This window comes from Oncorhynchus clarkii, chromosome 6, assembly GCF_045791955.1.
Source record: "Oncorhynchus clarkii lewisi isolate Uvic-CL-2024 chromosome 6, UVic_Ocla_1.0, whole genome shotgun sequence".
Lineage (NCBI taxonomy): Eukaryota > Metazoa > Chordata > Actinopteri > Salmoniformes > Salmonidae > Oncorhynchus > Oncorhynchus clarkii.
In genome coordinates, this window is record NC_092152.1 from 19,707,648 (window position 1) to 19,721,631 (window position 13,984).

The following is a 13,984-nucleotide window of genomic DNA, read 5'->3' on the forward strand; positions in this document are numbered from 1 at the left end:
CTTGTGGCTGAATGGAAGCAAGTCCCAGCTGCAATGTTCCAACATCTAGTGGAAAGCCTTCCCAGAAGAGTGGAGGCTGTTATAGCAGCAAATGGGAGACCAACTCCATATTAATGCCCATGATTTTGGAATGAAATGTTTGACGAGCAGGTGTCCACATACTTTTGCTCATGTAGTGTATATTATTCTAATTACCGGTAAACTTCTAGATACCTAATTTACATGAATTTACATCCATTTATTGGACATATCATTCAACTTTAAACTATCATGGATACACCGATATATCGCCTCTCATATGTGACGATATTCATTGTCATGCCCTGATCTGTTTCACCTGTCCTTGTGCTTGTCTCCACCCCCCTCCAGGTGTCGCTCATCTTCCCCATTATCCCTTGTGTTTTTATACCTGTGTTTTCTGTCTGTCTGTGCCAGTTCGTCTTGTTTGTTCAAGCTTACCAGCGTTTGTCCTGTCAGCTCCTGCCTTTTCCCAGCCTCTCTTTATCTCGTCCTCCTGGTTTTTGACCTTTGGCTGTCCTGACCCTGTACCCGCCCACCTGACCTCTCTGCCTGTCCCTGAGCCTGCCTGCCATCCTGTACCTTGCTCTACCTCTGGATTACTGAACTCTGCCTGACCCTGAGCCTGCCTGCCGCCTCGTACCTTGCTCCTACTCTGAATTATCGACCCTTGCCTGCCTTGACCTGTCGTTTTCCTATCCCGGTGTTACAATAAACAATATTACTTCACACCGTTTGCACTTGGGTCTTACCTTGATACCTGATATTCATAGCTAAGCTATTTCTATACTGTAGGCCAGTGTTTCCCAACCCTGGTCCTCGGGTACCCCCAACAGCACAATTGTTTTTGTAGCCCCAGACAAAAATACCTGATTCAACTTGTCAAGGGCTTGATGATTAGTTGACAAGTAGAATCAGGTGTGCTTGTCCAGGGCCACAACAAAAATATATGCTGTTGGGGAAACACTGCTGTAGGCTGCTAGTACTGTCTGTATTTGTTGCTAGGTTGTTATGTATGCATACTTGTGGGTGCAACAGGCAGTGTGTTACGAGTTTCCTAGCTGATGTGTGAGGTCCTGAATAATTAAATGGTTCTGACAGCAACACGGGTGTGTTTCCATGGCACCTCCTCACCCGTGGACATGCCACACTGAGGGGTAATGTAAATCTCTTCCCTGCTTAATGTCAGTGGAGGGTTGTTCTCTGGAACAGGGCACAGAATGACATTATGGCAGTCAGAGAACCTGTTGAAGCCAACCCACACACAGCTTTATAAGTGTACAATGTTGTAAGACCTGTCATATGGTCAAAGCAGAAATCCTCTTATACCCATTACAGATTAGGCTAAATAAACAACTATAAAACAGTGATGTCATGAATTTCAAGATTGATTCTTCAGGAAGTATATCTGCACCGGGAGCAAAATGGAACATCAAATTCACACAGCCATTAACCTTTTACTGCAGTGGGTTAAATCAGGGTCACACAGAGTGTTTATTGTAGTCTTAAACAAATCTACTTTGAAACAAAAGTATACACCTCACACGCACGGTTATGGGCTTAAGAAAAATATAGACTTGACATTTACAAAATGTTTTGTTTGCATCCCAATATTACACTTTATATACTACATCACAGAAGACTGAAGTATAACAAAACTGTTTGACATAGATTCACCATATTTTCTGCACAAAAAAAGAAAAACGTTTATTAATGATGAAATGATGAAAAATGTTAATAGCATTCCACCCATGAGGCCACTAGAAGGTGCTTTGGTCATTTGACTACAGGAAAGGATTTTATCTAACTGTCTTAGCTCAAATCAAAGACACATCAACAGAATACTAAATAATATTAGTTTATTGAGTTCATTGTAATCACAATGTGAAGAATGTTTCAAACTTTCAAAGGAGACTTACATTTACATTTGAGTCATTTAGCAGATGCTCTTATCCAGAATGACTTACAGTTAGTGCATTCATTTTAAGATAGCTGGGTGGGACAACCACATATCACAGTCATAGTATGCACATTTTCTCTTAAATAAAATAGATATCAACAAAGTCCAAGCTAGTAAGGGGTAAAAAGTCAAGTGCGAGTGTTAGTTCACAAAATGCTTTTTAATATTTTTGGGGGGTTGGAAGGGGGGGGGGGGGGGGGTACTGTGTGAGGGGAGGTGCTGTGTGAGGAGCTTTTTAAGATACTGTTTGAAGAGGTAGGTTTTCAGATGTTTTAGGAAGATGGGCAGGGACTCTGCTGTCCTAGCTTCAGTGGGAAGTTGGTTCCAGAATTGGGGAGCCTGTACAGAGAAAAGCTTGGACTGGGCTGAGCAGGAGCTAGGGAGTGGGAGGGCCAAGAGACCAGAGGTGGCAGAATGGAGTACTCGGGTTGGGATGTAGGGTTTGAGCATAGCCTGAAGGTAAGGATGGGCAGTTCCTCTTTCTGCTTCCACTGGAAACCAGTGGCATGTGGGAGATCTTGGGAAGGTTGAACACCAAGCGGGCTGTAGCGTTCTGGAGAAGTTGCAGGGGTTTGATGGCACAACCGGGGAGTCCAGCCAACAGTGAGTTGCAATAGCCCAGTCAGGAGATGACAAGTGCCTGAATTAGGACCTGCGCCACTTCCTGTGTGAGGTAGGATCATTCTCTACGGATGTTGTAGAGCATGAACCTGAAAGGGCGAGTCACTGCTTTGATGATTGCAGAGAACGACAGCGTATTGTCCAGGGTCATGCCAAGGTTCTTTGCATTCTGGAAGGGGGGCACCGTTGAGTTGTCAACCGTGATGGAGAGGTCTTGGATCGGGCAAGCCTTTCCCAGGAGGAAGAACAGCTCAGTTTTGTTGAGGTTGAGCTTGAGGTGGTGGGCCGACACCCAAGTTGAGATCTCTGCCAGGCACGCAGAGATTTGTGTCACAACTTGGTTGTCAGAAGGGGGGAAGGAGAATAGTTGAGTGTCATCTGCATAGCAATGATAGAAGATACAATATGAGGATATGACTGAGCCTAGTGACTTGGTATATAGAGAGAAGAGGGCCTAGAACCGAGCCCTGGGGGACACCAGTAATGAGAGTACATGGTGCAGACACAGATCCTGTCCACGTCACCTGGTAGGAACAGCCTGCCAGGTAGGATGCAATCCTAGAGTTTGGACAACCTGAGAAGCCCAGCCCTGAGAGGGTAGAGAGGAGGATCTGATGGTTCACGGGGTCGAAGGCAGCTAGGAGGATGAGAACAGAGGAGAGAGACTCAACTTTCGCAGTGTCCAGCCTCCGTGACACAGAGAAGAGCAGTCTCGGTTGAGTGACTCGTCTTGAAGCCTGACATGTTAGGGTCAAGAAGGTTGTTCTGAGAGAGAATGCACACTTTAGTGTTTTGGAAAGTAAAGGAAGAAGGGATACCGGCCCTGACGTTTTTGACGTCAGAGGGGATGAGTGTTGACTTATTACCAGCGTCTCGGTGCGGGTGGAGGCGAACATTCATATTGTCTTTGTATTTTATTGTAGTTGTTTTAAATACATTTAATTCAATAAAATAAAATACAAATCTTGTTTGATTTACACACACATTTGCACTTGAGAGCACACACACACACACACACACACACGCACACACAAACACACAAACACACCGTGTGAGAGAGAGAGAGACAGGGCTACTCAATTACCCTTTAACATCAAATGCCTCATCAGTTCCCCTACCCCATTAGCCAGTGCATTAACCTTATCTACCTGCTAATGGAGATGTATTAGACACTCATAGCACAGCCAGTGTATCTTAAAGGGACTCAGGCTGTTAAATACTTTACCCTGTCCTTTAACAAGATGAGACCAGTTTATTAGGTCAGCAGTAACTTAATACAAATGTCATTTTTTGTCATTGCTCTTTGTCGACAATGCAAAAAAAAGTTTTGGGTTGATTATCTCCATAAGGACATCTACAGTATGTCACTATTTTGTGTGAATAATGTCTTCTACCAACTCAGACATCATATCTGTAAATCCAATCTGAAATTTGAAACAGGAAACCAATCCATGTCCCAATATACCTGTCATCAGCTACACTATGTTTATCCCACACATACACTGACTGAAAATATAAAAGCAACATGTAAAGTGTTGGTCCCATGTTTACATCCCTGTTAGTGAGCATTTCTTTAATAATGGGAATTGATGGGAATTGATGTAAAATATATCACTAGCCACTTTAAACAATGCTACTTAATATAATGTTTACATACCTTACATTATTCATCTCATATGTATACGTATATACTGTACTCTATATCATCTACTGCATCTTTATGTAATACATGTATCACTAGCCACTTTAAACTATGCCACTTTGTTTACATACTCATCTCATATGTATATACTGTACTCGATACCATCTACTGCATCTTGCCTATGCCGCTCTGTACCATCACTCATTCATATATCTTTATGTACATATTCTTTATCCCCTTACACTTGTGTCTATAAGGTAGTAGTTTTGGAATTGTTAGTTAGATTACTCGTTGGTTATTACTGCATTGTCGGAACTAGAAGCGCAAGCATTTCACTACACTCGCATTAACATCTGCTAACCATGTGTATGTGACAAATACATTTGATTTGACCTGACAGGTGTGGCATATCAGGAAGCTGATTAGACAGAATGATCATTACACAGGTGCTGGGGACAATAAAAGGCCACTTTAAAATGTTCCGTTTTGTCACACAACACAATGCCACAGATGTCTCAAATGTTGAGGGAGCGTGCAACTGGCATTCTGACTGCAGGAATTTCCACCAGAGCCATTGCCAGAGAATTGTATGATAATTTCTCTACCATAAGCTGCCTCCAACGCTGTTTTAGAGAATTTGTCAGTACGTCCAAACAGCCTCACAACCGCAGACCACGTGTAACCAAGCCAGCTCAGGACCTCCACATCTGGCTTCTTCACCTGGCTGCCAAGTAGGTGGGCCTATATCCTCCAAGGCTCTCCCATGGCTGCACCCCTGCCCAGTCATTTGAAATCCATAGAATAATCCCTAATGAATTTGTTTCAATTAACTGATTTCTTTTTTTTTCTTTTTTTTAACCTTCCTTATATGAACTGTAACTCAGTAAAGTCTTTGAAATTGTTGCACGTTGCGTATACATTTTTGATCAGTATAGTTGAAAAGGATATATTTTCTGTGGCACTAGGTGAAAGACCGAGAAAGAGTAAAGAGCCTACACATGGTGTCGATTATAGGTTCCAGAGCTGGTCAGAGCAGTGACCAGGCTTTCCTGAAGTGTTGGGGTCTCCATCCGGCCCTCCTTCCCGCGACCCCAATCAGCTCCTAGAGCAAAGGCAATTCAGCCATTGCATCATTTAATTATTCCTAATATTATCTCATCATTATGTTATGGCTAACGGCCATTTGACTGTTCTCACACACAGAGCAACGATTGGCCAGGTTCTCTGGAATAGGCCATTTATTCAACCCTGGGAAAAATATTTTTTCATAACTATGACTGAAGGAAGAGAGTGCAGAATCAGGAGCTCATGTAGCTATCCATGAATTGATCCAAAGATGTAAGGAGTACCGTCCATCTTATACTTATGTCTTTAATGGATGGGACATCTCGGTATATAGGCTAGATCTAGGCATGTCTATCTAAATAATTTTGTCTTTCTATTTCCAGTGATTTAACCAACTGAAGCTGTAGGTTCCCTCATTCTCAGATAGTGGCAAGAACAAGTATGTGAACTCTTTGGAAATACCTGAATTTCTTAATAAATTGGTCATAAAATTTGATCTGATGTTCATCTAGGTCTCAACGATAGACAAACACAGTCTGCTTAAACTAATAACACACAAACAATTATACGTTTTCATGTCTTTATTGAGCACACCGTGTAAACATTCACAGTGCAGGGTGGTAGAATGGTGCTGGAGAGGATGGCTGATGTTTTACGTTCTCCTAACCAACTGTTATTTTGTTTGTTTTTTTGCGTTTTTTATAACTTATTTTTTAACTTATTCTGTACATAATGTTGCTGCTACCGTCTCTTAAGACCAAAAATTACTTCTGGACATCAGAACAGCTATTACTCACCACGAACTGGGAGAAGCTTTTTCCTTTAACGAGTCCGACGAGTCCAATGTGAAGGATCTACTGCTTTCCCAGGACCAGGCCCAAATCCCTGTCATTTTTGTGAAGAGAAGACAGAGAAAAAGTGGGTGGAAGTCTTCTGAGAATTCATAGGCGAGTGAGTAAACCCCCGCTGCCATCCGTTCTATTGGCAAACATGCAATCATTGTAAAATAAAATCCAAACCTACGAGCAAGATTAAACTACCAACGGGACATTAAAAACTGTAATATCTTACGTTTCACCGAGTCGTGGCTGAACGACGACATGAACAACATACTGCTGGCTGGTTTTACACTGTATCGGTAGGATAGAACAGCAGCCTCTGGTAAGACAAGGAGTGGCGGTCTATGTATATTTGTAAACAACAGCTGGTGCACAATATCTAAGGAAGTCTCGAGGTTTTGCTCGCTCGAGGTAGAGAATCTCATGATAAGCTATAGACCACACTATCTACCTAGAGAGTTTTCATCTGTATTTTTCTGAGCTGTCTACATACCCCCACAGACTGGCACTAATTCCGCACTCATTGAGCTGTATGCCCCCATAAACAAACAGGAAAACGCTCATCCAGAGGCGGCACTCCTAGTGACCGGAGACTTTAATGCAGGGAAACTTAAATCCATTTTTACAAATTTCCACCAGCATGTTAAATGTGCAACTAGAGGGGGAAGAAACTCTAGACCATCTTTACTCCACACACAGAGGCGTGTACAAAGCTCTCCCTCGCACTCCATTTGGCAAATCTGACCATAAATATATCTTCCTGATTCCTGCTTACAAGCAAAAATTAAAGCAAGAAGCACCAGTGACTCGGTCAATAAAAAAGTGGTCAGATGAAGCAGATGCTAAGCTATAGGACTCAGGACATCCGTACTGAGATAAAGGGTAGAGCTGCCGCTTTCAAGGAGCGGGACTCTAACCCGGAAGCTTATAAGAAATCCCGCTATGCCCTCCGATGAACCATCAAACAGACAAAGCTTCAATACAGGACTAAGATCGAATGGAACTACACCAGCTTCGACACTCGTCGGATGTGGCAGGTCTTACAAACTGTTACAGACTACAAAGGGAAGCACAGCCGAGAGCTGCCCAGTGACACGAGCCTACCAGGCGAGCTAAATACCTTCTATGCTCGCTTCGAGGTGAGTAACACTGAAACATGCATTAGAGCATTAGCTGTTCCAGACAACTGTGTGATCACGCTCTCCGCACCCGATGTGAGTAAGACCTTTAAACAGGTCAACATTCACAGAAAGATTACCAGGACTTGTACTCCAAGCATGCGCTGACCAACTGGCAAGTGCCTTCACTGACATTTTCAACCTCTCCCTTTCTGAGTCTGTAATACCAACATGTTTCAAGCAGACCACCATAGTCCCTGTGTCCAAGAACACTAAGGTAACCTTCCTAAATGACTACTGACCTGTAGCACTCACGTCTGTAACCATGAAGTGCTTTAAACGGCTGGTCATGGCTCACATCAACACCATTATCCTAGAAACCCTACAATTTGCATACTGCCCTAACAGATCCACAAATTATGCAATCTCTATTGCACTCCACACTGCCTGTTCCCACAGGATGCGTGCTCAGTCACCTCCTTTACTCCCTGATCACTCATGACTGCACAGCCAGGCACGACTCAAATTCACGACTTCAAATTCATTACATTTGCCGATGACACAACAATGGTAGGCCTGATCACCGACAACGACGAGACAGCCCATAGGGAGATCAGAGACCTGGCCGTGTTGTGCCAGGAACACAACCTCTCCCTCAATGTGATCAAGACAAAGGAGATGATTGTGGACTACAGGAAAGGGAAGACCGAGCACGCCTCCATTCTCATAAAAATGGGCTGTAATGGAGCAGGTTGAGAGCTCCATGTTCCTTGGTGTCCACATCCCCAACAAACTAACATTGTCCAAGCACACCAAGACAGTCGTGAAGAGGGCACGACAAAACCTATTCCCCCTCAGGAGACTGAAAAGATTTGGCATGGGTCCTCAGATCCTCAAAAGTTTCTACAGCTGCACCCTCGAGAGCATGGTTGCATCACTGCCTGGTATGGTAACTGCCCGGCTTCTGACCACAGGGCATTACAGAGGGTTATGGGTACGGCCCAGTACATCAGTGGGGCCAAGCTTACGTCCGTCCAGGACCTCTATACCAGGCGTTGTCAGAGGAAGGCCCTAAAAATTGTCAAAGACTTCAGCCAGCCTAATCATAGACTGTTCTCTCTGCTACCACATGGCAAGCGGTACCGGAGCACCAGGTCCAGGTCCAAGAGACTTCTAAACAGCTTCTACCCCAAGCCATAAGACTCCTGAACATCTAATCAAATGGCTACCCAGACTATTTGCAATGCCCCCCCCCTCTTTTACACTGCTGCTACTCTCTGTTATTATCTATGCATAGTCACTTTAGTAACTCTACCTACATGTACATATTACCTAAATTACATCGACTACCCGGTGCTCCCGAACATTGACTCTGTACTTGTACCCCCTGTATATAGCCTTCTTATTTTACTGCTGCTCTTTAATTATTTGTTACTTTTATTTCTTATTCTTATTTTTTGTGGGTATTTTTTTTAAAACAGCATTGTTGGTTAGCGCTTGTAAGTAAGCATTTCACTTTAAGGTATGTTGTACCTGGTGTATTCGGCGCATATGACATACAATTTGAATTGATTTGGAAAATGTATGTGAACCCTTGGATTTAATAACTGGTTGACCCTCATTTGGCAGCAATAGCCTCAACCAAATGTTTTCTGTAGTTGTGGATCAGACCTGCACAATGGTCAGGAGGAATTTTGGACCATTCCTCTTCACAAAACTGTTTCAGTTCAGTAATATTCTTGGGATGTCTGGTGTGAACTGCTCTCTTGACGTCATGCCTCAGCTTCTCAATCGGGTTGAGGTCAGGACTCTGACTGGGCCCCTCCAGAAGGCGTATTTTATTCTGCTGAAGCCATTCTGTTGATGATTTACTTCTATGTTTTGAGTTGTTGTGCTGTTGCATCCCCCAACTTCTGTTGAGCTTCAATTGGACGGACAGATAGTCTAACATTCTCCTGCAAAATGTCTTGATTAACTTAGGAATTCATTTTTCTGTCCATGATAGAAAGCTGTCCAGGCCCTGAGGCAGCAAAGCAGCCGCAAACCATGATGCTCCCTCCTCCATACTTTACAGTTGGGATGAGGTTTTGATGTTGGTGTGCTATGCCTTTTTTCTCCACACATAGTGTTGTGTGTTCCTTCCAAACAACTCAACTGTAGTTTCACCTGTCCACAGAATATTTTTCCAGTTGCACTGTGGAACATCCAGGTACACCTTTGCAAACTTCAGACGTGCAGCAATGTTTTTTTTGGACAGCAGTGGCTTCTTCCATGGTGTCCTCCCATGAACACCATTCTTATTCGTATTGTAGACTCGTCAACAGAGATGTTAGCATGTTCCAGAGATTTCTGTAAGTCTTTAGCTGACACTCTAGGATTCTTCTGAACCTCATTGAGCATTCTGCACTGTGCTCTTGCAGTCATATTTGCAGGACGGGCACTCCTAGGGAGAGAAGCAACAGTGCTGAACTTTCTCCATTTATAGACACTGTCTTACAGTGGACTGATGAACATCAAGGCTTTTAGAGATACCTTTGTAACCCTTATGCAAGTCAACAATTCTTAATCTTAGGTCTTCTGAGATTTATTTTGTTCAAGGCATGGTTCACATCAGGCAATGCTTCTTGTGAATAGCAAACTCAAATTCTGTGAGTGTTTTTTATTGGGCAATGCAGCTCTAACCAACATCTCCAATCTCGTATCTTTGATTGGACTCCAGGTTAGCTGACTACTTACTCCAATTAGCTTTTGGAGAAGCCATTAGCCTATAGGTTCACATACTTTTTTCAACTTACACTGTGAATGTTTAAATTATGTAAATTATGTATTAGGTTCTTGGCAGTTACACTTCCAAGCAAGGGCTTTGGGATGGAGATGCAATATGGCAGTTGTGCCAACATATCTCATCAGCCACCTGGTGGAAGGGACTTTGTGGATCTGAGGCTCTTTCCCCTGTTGCCTCCATCATCGTCCAAATCTCACCAACATCAGCCACCTCAGAGAGCAACTGGTCCTTGTTTGGGAACACACACAACAAAGCATGCAACAGGCTGACCAATACAAGGCTTGAAAATTGGTGGCTATCTGGGCAAATTTGAGGTTCTTTGAGCCTGACAATGAGCCATCCTCAACAAGGTTGGAAAGTGACAGTGAAGATGAGGCATCAGAGTCTGATGTTCAAGAGGTGGACATTGAGGAGGTCCAGGGAGAAGACATGGAAGCCTGAGAGGAAGACAACCAAAGCTTTGGTTTCATAATTTTGCAGACGTATGTTGAAAATGTTTTTGGGAGATGCGATGGATCATCGGGGATCTTTCAATATTCCCTTTCTTTGTTTGTTAAGTGAAATCATCCCATGTGAAGAGTCAACTAATTTGATTAAAGTTCAATTCGTAACTAAATAGTTTTGAAAAATTTCTTTTGGAAAGATTTATTTATTTGCAATTATGTCTACTTATGATAAGGAAAAAGGTTTATGTTTCTGTCTCCATATGATATGGTAAATATATCCAATGCAAAAAACATCTACATTTAAATGATATTAATATTAATTTGCATATATTTCAATTCATTCCCATGTATTCCCGTTAGTTCCCATATATTCTTGTTCATTCCCACCTCTGAATATTCCCCAAAATGTGCAATCTTACCCCTGACTATTATACACTGCCGACTACAGTAAAGGACATCCCACTGGTCACACACTGGTTGAATCAAAATCATTTCCATGTAATTTCAACAAAATTACATTGAACCAATGTGGAATAGATGTTGAATTGATGTCTGTGCCCAGTGGGATGTCTAAGACAAACTCTTTAACAAACCTGTCCACAGTCATAGAAAGTCGCTGAATTTAGGAGTTTGTTGGTCTTTTTCTCACCATGCCTTTTAAACGTTGGCTTTAGTCCTCACCAGTGCTAATGACCCTGGTTTGCAAGGTGTTCATCTTTCCTGACCTCAGCTCTAATGTCGCCAAGAAAAGAGCTAAATTCCTCGACGTGAAATGCAAACTTCATGAGAATAAATTTAAATTCTCACTCCCCTTCCCTGCTCGTCTGCACATTGAACATGCCGGGGGGAAGCTACAATTCGACTACCACGAGGACGCCCAGCATTGGTTCAGTCACTTCTTGGATCTATGACCTACTCTTTTGCCAGGTAGCATGCATAGCCTAGCCTCTAAGTCGAAGGTATGTATGACTTTTACGGCAGGGCATTTTTTTTCTTCCATGTTGCCATTCCTTTTCTACTCGGCAGAAACACTGACGTTATTGAACTCTGATAAAAATGACTAATACTGTCTTATGTGGTTGTCATTTAAGCTACACATTTGGGGGGTCCTTTTCATTTGGCTAGATGGCTAACGTAGTAATGCATGGCTACAATTCCAGGCTTTTGCAGAGCTTTCCTCTATTGTTTTTTTCTTTATTTTCGTATAGATACTTACTGAAGGACTTTTCACCACTTTATTCGCCCTATTTATCATTCGTACATGTACAGACACTCTGACCCTTTTCTTTTTTGGAACAGGGTAACATACTGTGGGACACTTATTTGGCCATCCTTAAGACATGTTGTACGTGTTGCACTGATTGAAGACTCCCTGAGTCAGGACAATTCCATTTCACTATTATGGGGTGTTTGTTTTGGTTATCTGTTGACCTACGTTACCATTTAGTGAATGCCTTTTCAAGTGTATTTCACGACTGGTGCTATGGAGCCTCTCCGCGTTAGTATTGGAAGTTTTTCTGTTTATATGCACTGAAGCTGCGCAAACTTCAACCTGCTGTCTCCATTCTCTGGGGAAGGAGACTTTGGCTTTGGGTGAGAGTGAACTTTTTTGGTCCTATTTTTTTATTTCAAAAAATATATATTTGCTTTTTTCATTTTTTTTCTGTTATCTTTGCAAATGCTTGGTCTGTTTTCACACCTTTATCATTTCAATATTTTATATGGCTAACAACGCTAATAATAGAAATATAGGTAGGCCTAATCCTATAAAGTTTTTATATTGGAATACTAAGGCCATGAACAATCCTGTCAAGAGGTCTAGAGACCCATTTACAAATTAAAGATCACTCCAGTTTTAGTCAGGTTTTCCATTCAGACTTTAACTCCACAGCCAGAGGGGTTGCAATTTTGGTTAATAAAATAATACATGTCTCTACTGCTAATGTAATGGGATGACAGTAATGACAGTAATGGGAGATATTTAATCATCACTGGCACCATTTGGCACACACCTGTAGTATTGGTCAATGTATATGCTCCCAATTTTGATGATGTTGAATTTGCCAATGGGTTTCTGGGGAAAATCCCTTCTCTGAACACCCATCTTTTGATATTTGGCGGGGATCTGAATTGTGTTATTAGCCCGGCTTTAGACCGCTCAAACCCCAGAACTATGTCTCCTGCTATGTCAAAGTCCTTCTCCGATGTTATGGTTCAGAATGGGTGTACAGATCCCTGGAGATTTCAGATTCCCCAGGCAAAAGAGTATTCTTTCTTTTCACACATACACCATTCTTTTTTACTATTTCTTTATTGATCATAAGTTACCTCCAAATGTCACCTCTTCTGAATATTTACCCTTTGTAATTTCTGACCATGGACCTTTAGCCCTCGACATAGACCTATCAGGACCAACTCGTACTCCTCTCTGGAGATTAAATTCTCTTCTCCTGTCTGATGCAGACTTCTGTAATGTTATCTCCACTTCTATTGATCATTTTATTTTTTCAAATCCGACAAGCTCAACCTCTCATTCTCTCTTATGGGAATCACTTATGGCCTATCTTAGAGGATAAATGATTCCTCATTCTTCTCATTTGAACAAATCTCAGAAAGCTAAACTAGAAGAACTCACTAAAGCCATCCTTGACTCAGACCATCAATATGCCCTGATGCCATCCCCAGAGCTGTATAAGCAACGCTTGAACTTACAATCTGAATTCAATCTCTTCTCCACTACATATGCAGAACAGTTACTATTGAATTCACGTGGTACCAACTTTGTACATGGCGACAGGACAAGTCGTCTGCCAATTAAAACGCAGTGCTGCTACCTGTCTGATTCCCCAAATGAACGATTCCTCTCATAGCTTGATTTCTGACCCTACAGGTTCAAATCTTTCTATTCCTCCCTGTATACGTCTGGATTTCCCTCAGATACTGCCAATATGACTACATTTTTGGGTGAACTGAAGACTCCCACAGTTGAGGCTGAAACTGCAGATGACCTTAATTCCCCTCTCAGCCTTAAAGAAGTTATTCAGTCTATCAAGTCAATGCAGAACAGGAAGGCTCCAGGGCCCGATGTGTTTACAACTGAGTTCTTTATGAAAGTCTATTCCAAGTTAGCCCCTTGACTTTTATCTATGTATGATGAATCACTTGAACGTGGCTCGTTGCCACCTACCCTAACACAGGGTTCAATAGCGCTTCTCCTTAAAAAGGGGAAAGACCCCACTTCCTGTTCTTCATTTAGGCCCCTAAGTCTAATTAATGTGGATGTAAAGGTGCTGGTGAATGTGATAGCGAGGCATCTGGAAGTAGTTTTACCAGGACTCATATCACAGGAACAAACCGGCTTTATAAAGGTTCATTTTTTAACATTAATTGTTTAACATGATTTATTATAAACAATTCTCCAACTCCCCTGAGGTGGTAATCTCCCTAGACGTAGAGAAGGCATTCGACAGAATTGAGTGGGAGTACCTAT

The 13,984-nt window shown here is 42.3% G+C and overlaps 1 pseudogene; it reads right to left on the bottom strand.

Annotated features, from left to right (window-relative positions):
* Nucleotides 1–2,119: 2,119 nt before the first annotated feature.
* LOC139412316 (uncharacterized) lies at nucleotides 2,120–3,499 on the bottom strand (annotated as a pseudogene).
* Nucleotides 3,500–13,984: the final 10,485 nt, after the last annotated feature.